The 10,457-nt window shown below is 39.7% G+C and overlaps 1 protein-coding gene across 1 annotated transcript in view; it reads right to left on the bottom strand.

Moving 5' to 3' along the window:
• Positions 1 to 9,738, bottom strand: part of COL8A1 (collagen type VIII alpha 1 chain) — an 88,310-nt gene extending 78,572 nt beyond the window's left edge. The window contains exon 1 of the mRNA XM_041463700.1: positions 9,651 to 9,738. The gene's annotated coding sequence lies outside the window, so the exon portion shown is untranslated. The remainder of the gene's footprint in view (positions 1 to 9,650) is intronic.
• Positions 9,739 to 10,457: the final 719 nt, after the last annotated feature.

The raw sequence follows: 10,457 nt of genomic DNA, 5'->3' as shown, positions 1-10,457 counted from the left end.
CTTTTTGGCGGGTTTAAATTGGTTTTAAAAAAAAACTTTTTTTTTTTTTTTTTTTTTTTTTTTTTTTTTTTTTTTTTTTTTTTTTTTTTTTTCTTTAACTTACAGCAGTTTCAGTTTTGCCTCCAGATGTGGAAATCTGAAAGGTCCTGAACTTCCTGTAGTGTGTGCTGGAGCAGCCTTCCTTCTCTTTCTGAGTAGCCTTCCCTCACATGATGTGACATTTTCTTTCCGCTGAGAGTGGATCCCCCCGCCCCAGCAGCTGCCTTCGTTTTTGGCCTTCCAGCACTGTCGGCATTTGTGCGAGCTAATGCTGCCCAGATCCTTCTCCAAGGGGCACCAAGGCTGGCATGAAGCAGCGAAGCCCTGGGGCTGTGTCTCCGAAACCCAAAAACCTCAAATGCATTGTGTTTCCATAAATGCTCCTCAGCTGACTGAGCTGTGGAGAGTTTCTGCTCTCCTCAACCCTTGCACGTCCCTTGGGAACGGGAGGCACAGATTGTAAATGAGTTTTCCGACTGCCTCTGTGCAGAAATGGCACTGACGTCGGAGCGTGAGGGAAGCGCAGCCCCCACAGGAGCTGAGAGGTGCGCCAGGGCACGGGGCCCAGCCTGGCTGACAGGGCCCTGAGCCGTGCTGGGGATGGCGCTGCCCTCACCACGGCCCGCCCTCACCATGGCCTGCCCTCACCATGGCCTGCCCTCACCACGGCCCGCCCTCACCATGGCCTGCCCTCACCATGGCCTGCCCTCACCACGGCCTGCCCTCACCATGGCCTGCTGGGGCTGAGACGTCCCCACAGCCCAGCGAGGGCGAGCTGTCACCACCCCGCCAGGCCACGGCAGCTTTCCTCAGGATCGTGCCACCGGCAGGTAATGGCCACGGAGCAGGGTGGAGCCCTCAGGTGCCCTGCGGTTTGGTTTTATTTTGGAGTAGACTACAACACCATTACAACTCAATCATCGCTAAAGGCAATCCGCTTGTTGGAAAGTGTGGAATATGTAAAATTTTCTTAAGAAAGGATGTTCCTTAATGTTTGATCTTTCAAGCCTAATCAACAAGAAGGGAGATTTAATCCACGAAACAGAGAGCAGCTAACAAGCAAGCTCTAAGCGATGGCCGGGGGTAGAAAAATGAATTACTTGTTGGTAGAATTGCCTTGTTAAGGTTTAGGCCTTGATGTTAAGGTTTAGGTCTTCACATGCTTCTGCCATCTCAGACCTGGGGCGAGGTTAACAAAGCTTGGGAAGAAGGATGCCCACGGATAGTTTACACAAAGAATGCAGAACGCACAGAATGCAGACACAAACTCCTGCTATCTTGATAGCTTTTGGGCATTAGCTACAACATTTCGTGTTTTCCTGAAGCTCTCTCAACTTACAGGCAATTGAGAAAGCAAAAATATTTCTCCTCATCATGTCTCATCACAGAAAAGGAGAAGCCAGGAAGGGAGGGTTGCTGCACCCCGAGCTGAGGTCTGTGATGCTGAGTGCTCCCAGAAAGTGCCATGTTAGCTCCTCAGTCTCCTTCAGGTTTGGGGGGAATTGCAGGAGCAGCTCTCGGTCTCAGCTGCAGTCATTGTTTTGAAGGATAAGGCAGTGTGTATGTTGTGAATGTCCAAGCTAAAACCCCAGCTCTTGAAACGTGCTTGACAAGTGGAGCATTGAAAATGTAATGGTTTCTGTTTACTTATTTTTGAAATACTTATTTTCATGAGATTAGCAGTTAGTAAAAAGTTCAAAGCACATGTAGCAGAGAAAATGCCCTCAAGCAATCACAAATTTAATTTATTTTTCTTGTCAGTCCTTTTGTATTGAGCTCTTGACAGTGTTTAGCATAGAAGTGAGAAATGTGATGTTGAAAATAGGATATTTAGAAAAATAATATAAAATATTCATTGTAAGTGAATTGTGAACTCAGTGAAAGGCAGTTTTTGTGCTTGAAATTTGAATCAAAGAGCTATCTCATCCTGACTGTGGAATAGAAATATTCCATAAGGATCACAGGCCAGAACTAACCACCACTGCTTGGATTTTAAACATTGAGTATTTGGAGCTAGCTGGTTAAGAACAATCTAAAATCAAAATGGAGTGAAGGTGACATTACAAAACATACCTGAGACGAATGGATTTCCTTTAAACTACAATTTAAAAGCCATCCGATTGATAATTCTATACCAGTGCATTCAAAAAAAAAATTACTCCTGTAAATTACTCTTTAATCAAGTATGATGATGAATGTTAAATATCCAGTTTTCTGTATGAACAATGTTTTTAGCTGGGACTAGTAATGCAAGCTTAGGGAACAATCCTGAAATGTCTTCCATGTTTCCTGATGTATTAAGTTACGCTCAGATATCCAAAAGATAATAATAGTCTGTCGGATTTCCTAAGCATAAAAACTAAAAAAAAAACTAAAAAAACCCTCAAAAAATCCACCAAAAAAAAAACAAAACAAAAAAACCCCTTAAAAAATAATATCCTTGCAGTGGCAGCTTGGACTGTACTGCGCAGACATCCTAAATTTAGATAGGGTGGCTGAACTGGAGGAGAGCAGGAATTCCTGTAAGAGACACAGAATGTTCAACTATGGCACCACTTTCTTCGGTGGAAGACAGGAACTGCTGCTGCATCTGCACCTCTAGGAACATAGAGCAGAACAGTCCAGAGCTCTCACTGCCTGGCTTTGCATGCAGCTTGTGTGCACAGCAGGAACTCAGCTCATCATTAACATCTTCAGCCTCCACTGCAGCATATTTTTGAGCTGTTCATCCATTAGGCTGGGATAAGATGGGACAGAATCCTTCCAGATGTTAATTCACTTAGGGAATTAATAAATAGGCATGGTAGCTCTTCTGAGCTAACATTCAGCCTGTGATTACATATTAAAGTACTGAGGCTTGTCCAGTAACCTACAGCAGCATATCACAAGGTGTACCTACAATACCTACAATGAATGTTGCAATCCTGGAATATTTTCAATAGGAGCCTAATAATGATTACAGCCATTTGTGAAAGCATAGCTAGATTTTGCTAAGCTCTGCCCACCTTCAGCAAAAGTCTGGCCATTTACTGTAGGGCTTGTGTTCTGTTTCAGTGGTAGCTTTTTTTAGGTTTTTGTTTTGTTTTGTTTTTTCACCCTGAGTTAACCAGAACTTGGCTTTGATTCTTTAATCCTTTTCCCTATCAACTCAGCAACCACAGAGGCAGTTTATTACTGAAAAGAAATCTAAGAATCAGTTTTGGACAGCATTGTCTTGGAAAGTTCATTTTATTAACATGGTTTTGGCTTTATTTCAAAAATGCTTTGACAAGCACTGACATTTTTAGAATCAGTAAAGCACAAGATACTTACTCCTAAAGGCCTAAGCTTTGCATTTTTTCTGCAGCAAACAATGTGACGTGCTACTATGGTAAATTCAATTCAAGCCACTGACTGAAAGGAAATAAGTACTGAATGTTGTCTTTTTTTCCCCTTCATTTTCTAAAATATGTTTTGTGCGAATGTTAGTGCTTGTGAGATACACTTCCTTAACTGCTCTTTGCTTATTTGCTTTTCATCTATAGTGCAGGTGGCAGATCTATTAATGCTGGCAACACAAACTTTCCTCACACGCCTGCTTTTATTGCTCAGCTTTGACCTAAAGCAACTACCTCTTGACTTTTTGCTGAAATTTGCCAACAAGGGTCCCCGTTGTGCGTTTTACATTAATATCCATCAACTGAGAGTTCAACTAAGATCACCTACTTCATTTAAAAAGGAATACTAGGAAATATCTGAACCCTTTTTTGTTGTTGATGTTGCTGCTATTCTTTAAGGCAAGCTGAAAGAGAATTTCTGGTCTCCAAGCTACAATAAGACTCTTGTTCTGATACTGTGCATTCACTGGAACTCCATGTGTAGTGGGAAGAACGGAAGGGCAGAACAGAGGTGAGTTATGTGCTGCCATAAGCAGGCCTGACTGCTAGATTCCTTTAGTGGTAAATTGATTATCTTTCGTTTGTGTGTCCCTGGGGCTGTGCCACCTTCCATTCTGTGCCTTTGAAAAAACTATGTTGAGTGAGATGCAAAGTAAGCATCTCCATTTCAGAAAATATGTACTACATACATGTGTTGTTGCTTCATATAATAAGAATTGGTTTTGTTAGAAACTTGTTTTACTCTCCAGAATTTTCTGTTGTAAAAATGGTCAAATACTTTGGTTGGAGTTCCCTATGCAAATCCACAGTGTGCGACTGTCAACCTCTTACTTTCAGAGCAGAAGTATGTTTGCCTGGAAAGAGTGGCTGCTTTTTTAGCTAGCAGGAAACATATGCTGCAGATGTTTCAAAGTTCTGGCTTTTAATATACCTTTGATATCTACCATGTCAAGCTGTTAGTTTTGCCTCATTCTCCCTTTAATGGGATAGGTTTTATGTATCCTATATGTTGCCATGATGGATTCCTAGGAGCTGAAGTAAACTGGCATAGCTGATCCAGGAGTCAGTGATTTTTAGTGCTGTGGATATTTTTTAAAACAAAAACTTTTTCTTAAGTTTGCAGTACATTTTTTTTTTCATCTCAGCTTTATTTCAAAGTGACTGCATAAACTGCATGACCTGTTTTTCCAGTTGTGTAACCAGGTTATATAGGCCTTATCTTACAGGAATGGAAAAGAAGTAATTAGGTGCTTTTTCTATTTTGTTTCGTGGTGCAGTTTTTGTTAGTTTTGCTTTGTCGGTTTTTTGGTTTGGTTTTGTTTGTTTTGTTTTGGTTTGTTTTTTTTTTAAGGTTAGAGTTTTTTAAGGTTAGAGAGTACCATTTACTTCTTACTTTCAAATGTGGAGTCCTCAGAAGCTGACATTTTGGAGTGTTACACTTCAGGATTGCCAAGAGTATTTGCACTAACTGCCCAGATGTCTCTAAAATAAGTGTAATGAGCACACACACACATTTGTCTTGAAGACGTGGAGAAAGCAAGGTGCGCGTAAGATGCAGAAGGATGCCCTAGTTGTGTGGAATTATGAATGGCATGACTGCTGGCATGCTTCCAAATCCAAAGTGGAATATTTCTTACCTACAGGGCAGTCCATATTATTTTTGGGTGCCCTCATGTTGAACTCAGTGTGGTTGTTGGTGAGATCCCAATAAGGAATGATGTCCACAGACGTGCACAGACACCACAGTCATCAGTTCACCACCGGCTCACAGCACTGGGAATAGAACTTCAGACCTTCGCCTCCGCAAACACAGCTGCTCATCTGGCCTGGGCTTTTTAGCCAGCAGAGGGAACTGATAAACACTCTCACAGGGCTGCTTTATGTGTTTTTTATAACCAAGAGAGGCCACTGATTCTCACCCCCTCTGAAAAGAGTCCATGTAATGTCACCCCTCAACAGTTTCATCTGCCATTCGTAAGCGACAAACTTATATTTATCTCGCTTTTGCTATGAAATATGGACTTGCATGAAGTTTTAATCACCTAAAGGTGTCCCAAGACTTCATAGTGGTATTAACTCCCTGCAGTGCAATTATGAGACATTAAATTCATTACATATCAAGACAGTTACAGAAACACATCTAACATTTCAGGAGTGCAGGGAGAGCAAGCATAATTGTTTTCTGGTGACTACAGGGAATAGGAATAGTTATTTCTCCAGACCCACAAAAAGGCTTCAGAACCAGGAGTCATCATTATCTTTTTGAACATATATATAGATCCACAACTTTTTCTGGGATTTCTGTTTGCAGAGGTAAACCTACAAAACAGGCAACAACACTTGCACCAAAATCTACAAAGAGTAAGTGGCAAAAATAAAGAACTTTGTACAGTTAAGTACACCTGTTTGCTGTTTGTTAACAGGCAGAACACACCACCTCTAATGTTTTTAGAGGTATTGTATTGTCTTGTTCCTCACTACCTCCACTGAACCATTGCTCTTTCAGGAATATGACATTAGTGTAAATTAAAAATTATCTCCCTGTAGAAGGAAAGAACCCACAGCCTACAATAACTGGAAGGCAAAAGAAGTAAGGGAATGTACAGGAATATATATAAGCTTAAGAAATAAAACTTAATCTTACCTCCCCTGAGATACATAGCAAGACACAGAATAAGGGGGCAGAAAATTCTGCCATGCAGATATGCTCACAGATATATAAAAATTGTCTTCTGTGGCAGATGGTGAGGTGACCATTAATGGCTCCTTTCCTACTCCTCCCGTTACCTGTCACATGTTCACTACTTTCTCTATAAACAACGCATGTTTAGCAATACTTTTTAAGTTAAAAGAGTAAGAGACAAGGCCTCTATTGCTAGGGTAATAACTCTGGAAATTGAGCACTGGAATTTGTTGGGTGAGGTGCATTTTTGTTTATTTAGTTTCGGTTTTGTTTTGTTGGCTTTGAGGTCTTTTTTGAAATTCAGTATTTGCAAGGCTATAGGAGCAATTATGAATCTGTACCCTCATAAATTAACTTAAGGGCTAAAAATTAGAGGGATAGGACAAAGCTGGTGGTTGGGGCTTTGGTTTTTGTTTGTTTGCTTGCTTGTTTTAATGTGCATGAAATTATATCCTGTATGTTTACAGAAGGGAAAAAGAAAGGAAGATTAATATTTATGTCTCCTAAAAGATCCTTTCAATAATTTTGCTTAAGCCCTATGAGCTTCTCTTTGAGCTCTTTACTGCTGCTGAGTTACCAAGGCTGAGTTCTACAGTCAGATGTTGTCCATAATTTCTGGTCCATGGCAGTGGATCTCTGCTTCCTCAGCCTGCCAAGGGTCTGGGCTGGTCTCCTTTAACCACAGAGTGTAAGAAAGAGATGAGCATTTGCTTATTTGTTTAATTGTTTATTTACACCCTCCCAGAACGATTTATTTGTAAATCCTCTAAAGGGGTTTGCAAAGGGTTTCACAGGAATTTTGAAAGTGTTAGGAGTAAATTACTTCTCTCAAGATTTTTCACTGGAATTCTCCCTGATGTTCAGCCCTAAAGAGTCATGCAAAGACAAAGAAGCTACACAGGGGTGGACTTGATCAGGCTGAATACAAAATGAAGTGTGGGATTAGTGCTGGCCTGGAAACCAGAGGAGCTAAGTCTGACATTCTTACATGAATTTTCAGTATGACCTTGAGTAAAGTAATTTATATATTTAGTGACAGCAGGGCCAGAGGAAAACATAATGTCTCCCTAAAGAGAGGTGTGAAAATAAATTCCTGAAGAATTTCTCCCAAGCAGTGGCAGAACTATGCATAGATAAGCAGAGTGATATGTTTATCCTCTGTTTCTATGTATCTAGTCTAGCACTTTAGACAGCACTGGGAGTTACACTAGTGGATTAAGTAGATATTACTGCCCTAAATAAACACCTACAAACCTAAGAAAACTGCCAGGAGAAGTGACTTAGCATCCCTGCTTAACACTTAACTGGTCTTTGGCCAAAAAAATTAATATAGTCTCTTTACCTTTATTATTTTTAAATGTTATGATCATTACTCAAAAAATCAGAATTCCTTACTCTCCCAATGATTCCTTTTTTTTTTTTTTTTCTCCTTAATTCAGGTTGTACCATTATTTTAAACAGTATTTTTGTTTTAATATCAGTGTGCTTTGATCTTGTAAAAAGGAGTTTTAGATGAACACAGAGGTCAACAAATGCTTTCCTAGACATCTGAGCTCCCTTGGAGACCTGCTGGGTGAAGTTTCTCTTCATCCCCTGCTGCAAAGTGATGCTAAGTTGAATTATCTACTCAGCCTGAGAGAAACTACTCAGAAGAGATTCTGATCTAAATTAGATTAATTCCTTTTAATAAAGTTTTCTTAATATGTCCTGCCATCCATTTTTCAAATGCCAAAACACTATATTTCACAGCAGGCTTTAATAAAAGGTATTTTGCTACATACACATTTCCTGTATGTATTTCCTGTGGCAAATGCATTTTTTTTTCCATGAAATGTGATGTATTAAAATTTTTGATTTATCTGATGGAGTAAAATTCTGTGTGAAAAAATGAGGTTTCACTGCCACAATCTAGACCTAAATTCTGTATGCACTGAACTTAAAATCACATATCAGTGTCTTACAACAGGGATGTTTTTGGAAAGGGGAGGTTTGCTGTAAAAACCGCATGTTAACTCAGAAATAAAATTTTGTAGCTTGGAGTTAATGCCAGTTATGAGGAAAACCATTGGGCTCTCTTCCTGCCTTCTATGGGCAACTTACATTAATTACCTGGATGCAAAAGTAGTTTTACTCTAAGTTTGCTGTAGAAAACACTGTGCTTTGATTTTTGAATAGTTCAATTTATTTGGGGTTTGGATTTTTGTTGTTTGGGGTTTTTTTAAAGATACTTATGTAAGCTTGCTAGACAAATAGCTGAAGGCAGTGTTTTTCTTTCCACACTAGTTAGAATAGATAACATATAAAATCAGAAAAAACTCTTAGATACAGTATGCAGAAAAGAGTACTTGGAGCAGAGTTCTGCTGTTATAGCTTAAAATATTGCAGCTAATGTGAATGCAGTTATATATGGACATAATTCTTTTCTAGAGAAGACTTTCTATTTGTGAAAGACCAAAAAGGACTCAGTTTAGAAAGAGAATTAGACATTAAGAAGAAAATACCACTATTTAACTGTAGACTATATTTTGTATTTACAGACAGCATTAACTGCGGCTTCTGGCAGCTCATGTTTTCCCTCCTCTCTGAGCACTGGAGAGAGGCACTGTAGGATTAGGATTTCTGTGATGGAATTTCTTTAAACAGGTGACTGTGTGTGCTAGAAGTGCACTGACTCACACAATGTGAATAACTGCTACTAGTCGCTAATAGATTAAGCTCTGTGAGGATGGACAGATGCGTGGATGGGAATGCAAATATGGTTTTGAAACCACTTTTAAATGTTTTAACTGTTCAGTAGCTGTCTCTGAGGCACTATTCCTTCCTCTAATGCTAGAAATGCCTGTGTAGGAAAACCACAGAAAAATACAAAGTTGATCTAAAAGTTTCATAGAGACACAAGGTCTGTTGTTCCAAGAAGGAGGACTCTGCTTGTAAAAAATATCTACTTTAAGTATATTTGGTACACTATAATGAATTCCATCAGTCTTATTACTGTGTTTCCGTAAGGGCTTAAGTTCCATCACACCTTTTTTAAAGGCAATGAAACCTGTGAAGATGCACTTCAGTCCCAAGACTGTCTCAATCTGGCTAGTCAATGACATTAGCAATAAAACCCAGTTCCTTCCTTAAATTAACACTAAGCACTTTTTTTTCCTCAAACAGAATTTAAGGAAGCTTTACAGTGTTTTTTTTTTTGGTTTTTTTTTTTTTTTTCCATAACTTGACTGGACTGAAAAGGAGACTATTAAGAGGGATGATACATTGCTATAATTGGTCTGGGCATACTAATCTCTTCAAAATCCATCAGAAAGGGAGAGACGACCTTTTCCCAGCCACAGTGTTTCCCAGCAAGATCTGTTTTTATTTCTCTGCTAAAACAACAGACTGTTACTAACTTAAATATCAGATGACACTACATCTGAAAAAAAAAAAAAAGCGGGGCGGGGGGGAGGGGGAGCCAGCACCACCCAGCAAGGCAGTGCTCAAGTTCACATTAAGGCTTCCTCACATTAGCTGGTTAAAACAGAAACCTGAAGTAGCAGTAATCTTACCTTGAGTACACAAGATCCAAGGAGAGAAGATCACTGGCTCAAAACAGTGGAGGACTGAGAAACTGCTCTGATCTGCTGCTGGTAGCATGCACTTGGCTTTTATGTGCAGGTGGGAGGAGCTGCTCCCTACGGTAGGTGGGCAGTGAAGATAGCGGGCAGACAGCCTTCAGAAGGCATTGAACAGTAGGTTTTTGCTCTTTGGGGACACAGAGGGGGAGGAAAAGCAAGCTGGATGGCTTATACATGAAAAATAGTGTTGGATTTATTTGCTGGATTTTTTGTTTTGTTTTGTTTTTTGTTTTTGTTTGTTTTTCTGTAAATCTGTAGTTAATTAAAGACTTTCTACTGTATTTATTTTTCTAAATCCAAATCTCTGAATTATTCCAGTTGCAGTTACAATACTACTAGGTCTCACTTCATCTGTTGGAAGGATTTTTGTGGCAGTGAGATATTAATGCAAAGTCTTTATCAGAAAGGTCAGTGTTTCCCTTTCTGAAAAGGGATAGATAGCTATGAAGAATCAGCCCCTTGGTCTTTGAAATTGTCTGTTTTCTCAAGGATTGAACCTCCTGTATATTCCAAACGTCTGCTAGATCTCAGCTCAGGAACCCTCCTACGTTTCTGTTTTGCTGAGCTGAACAGCTTTTTCTTGAGGCAGCTGTAACATGTTCCATCTACACACTGACTTTCTAGCAGTTTAGTTTAGAGCAGTTTTATTGTTCACTGTGTCTGAGTTCTAAACAATTTTCCCAACTGGTATTCTCAAAAGGCAAATGTAGCCAAAAAGACAAACCAGTAGGAATATGC

Source organism: Pyrgilauda ruficollis, unplaced genomic scaffold (genome assembly GCF_017590135.1).
Source record: "Pyrgilauda ruficollis isolate IOZ18807 unplaced genomic scaffold, ASM1759013v1 scaffold17, whole genome shotgun sequence".
Classification (NCBI taxonomy): domain Eukaryota; kingdom Metazoa; phylum Chordata; class Aves; order Passeriformes; family Passeridae; genus Pyrgilauda; species Pyrgilauda ruficollis.
The sequence above is the reverse complement of the archived record's forward strand: the minus strand, read 5'-3'. Positions and strand labels throughout refer to the sequence as shown.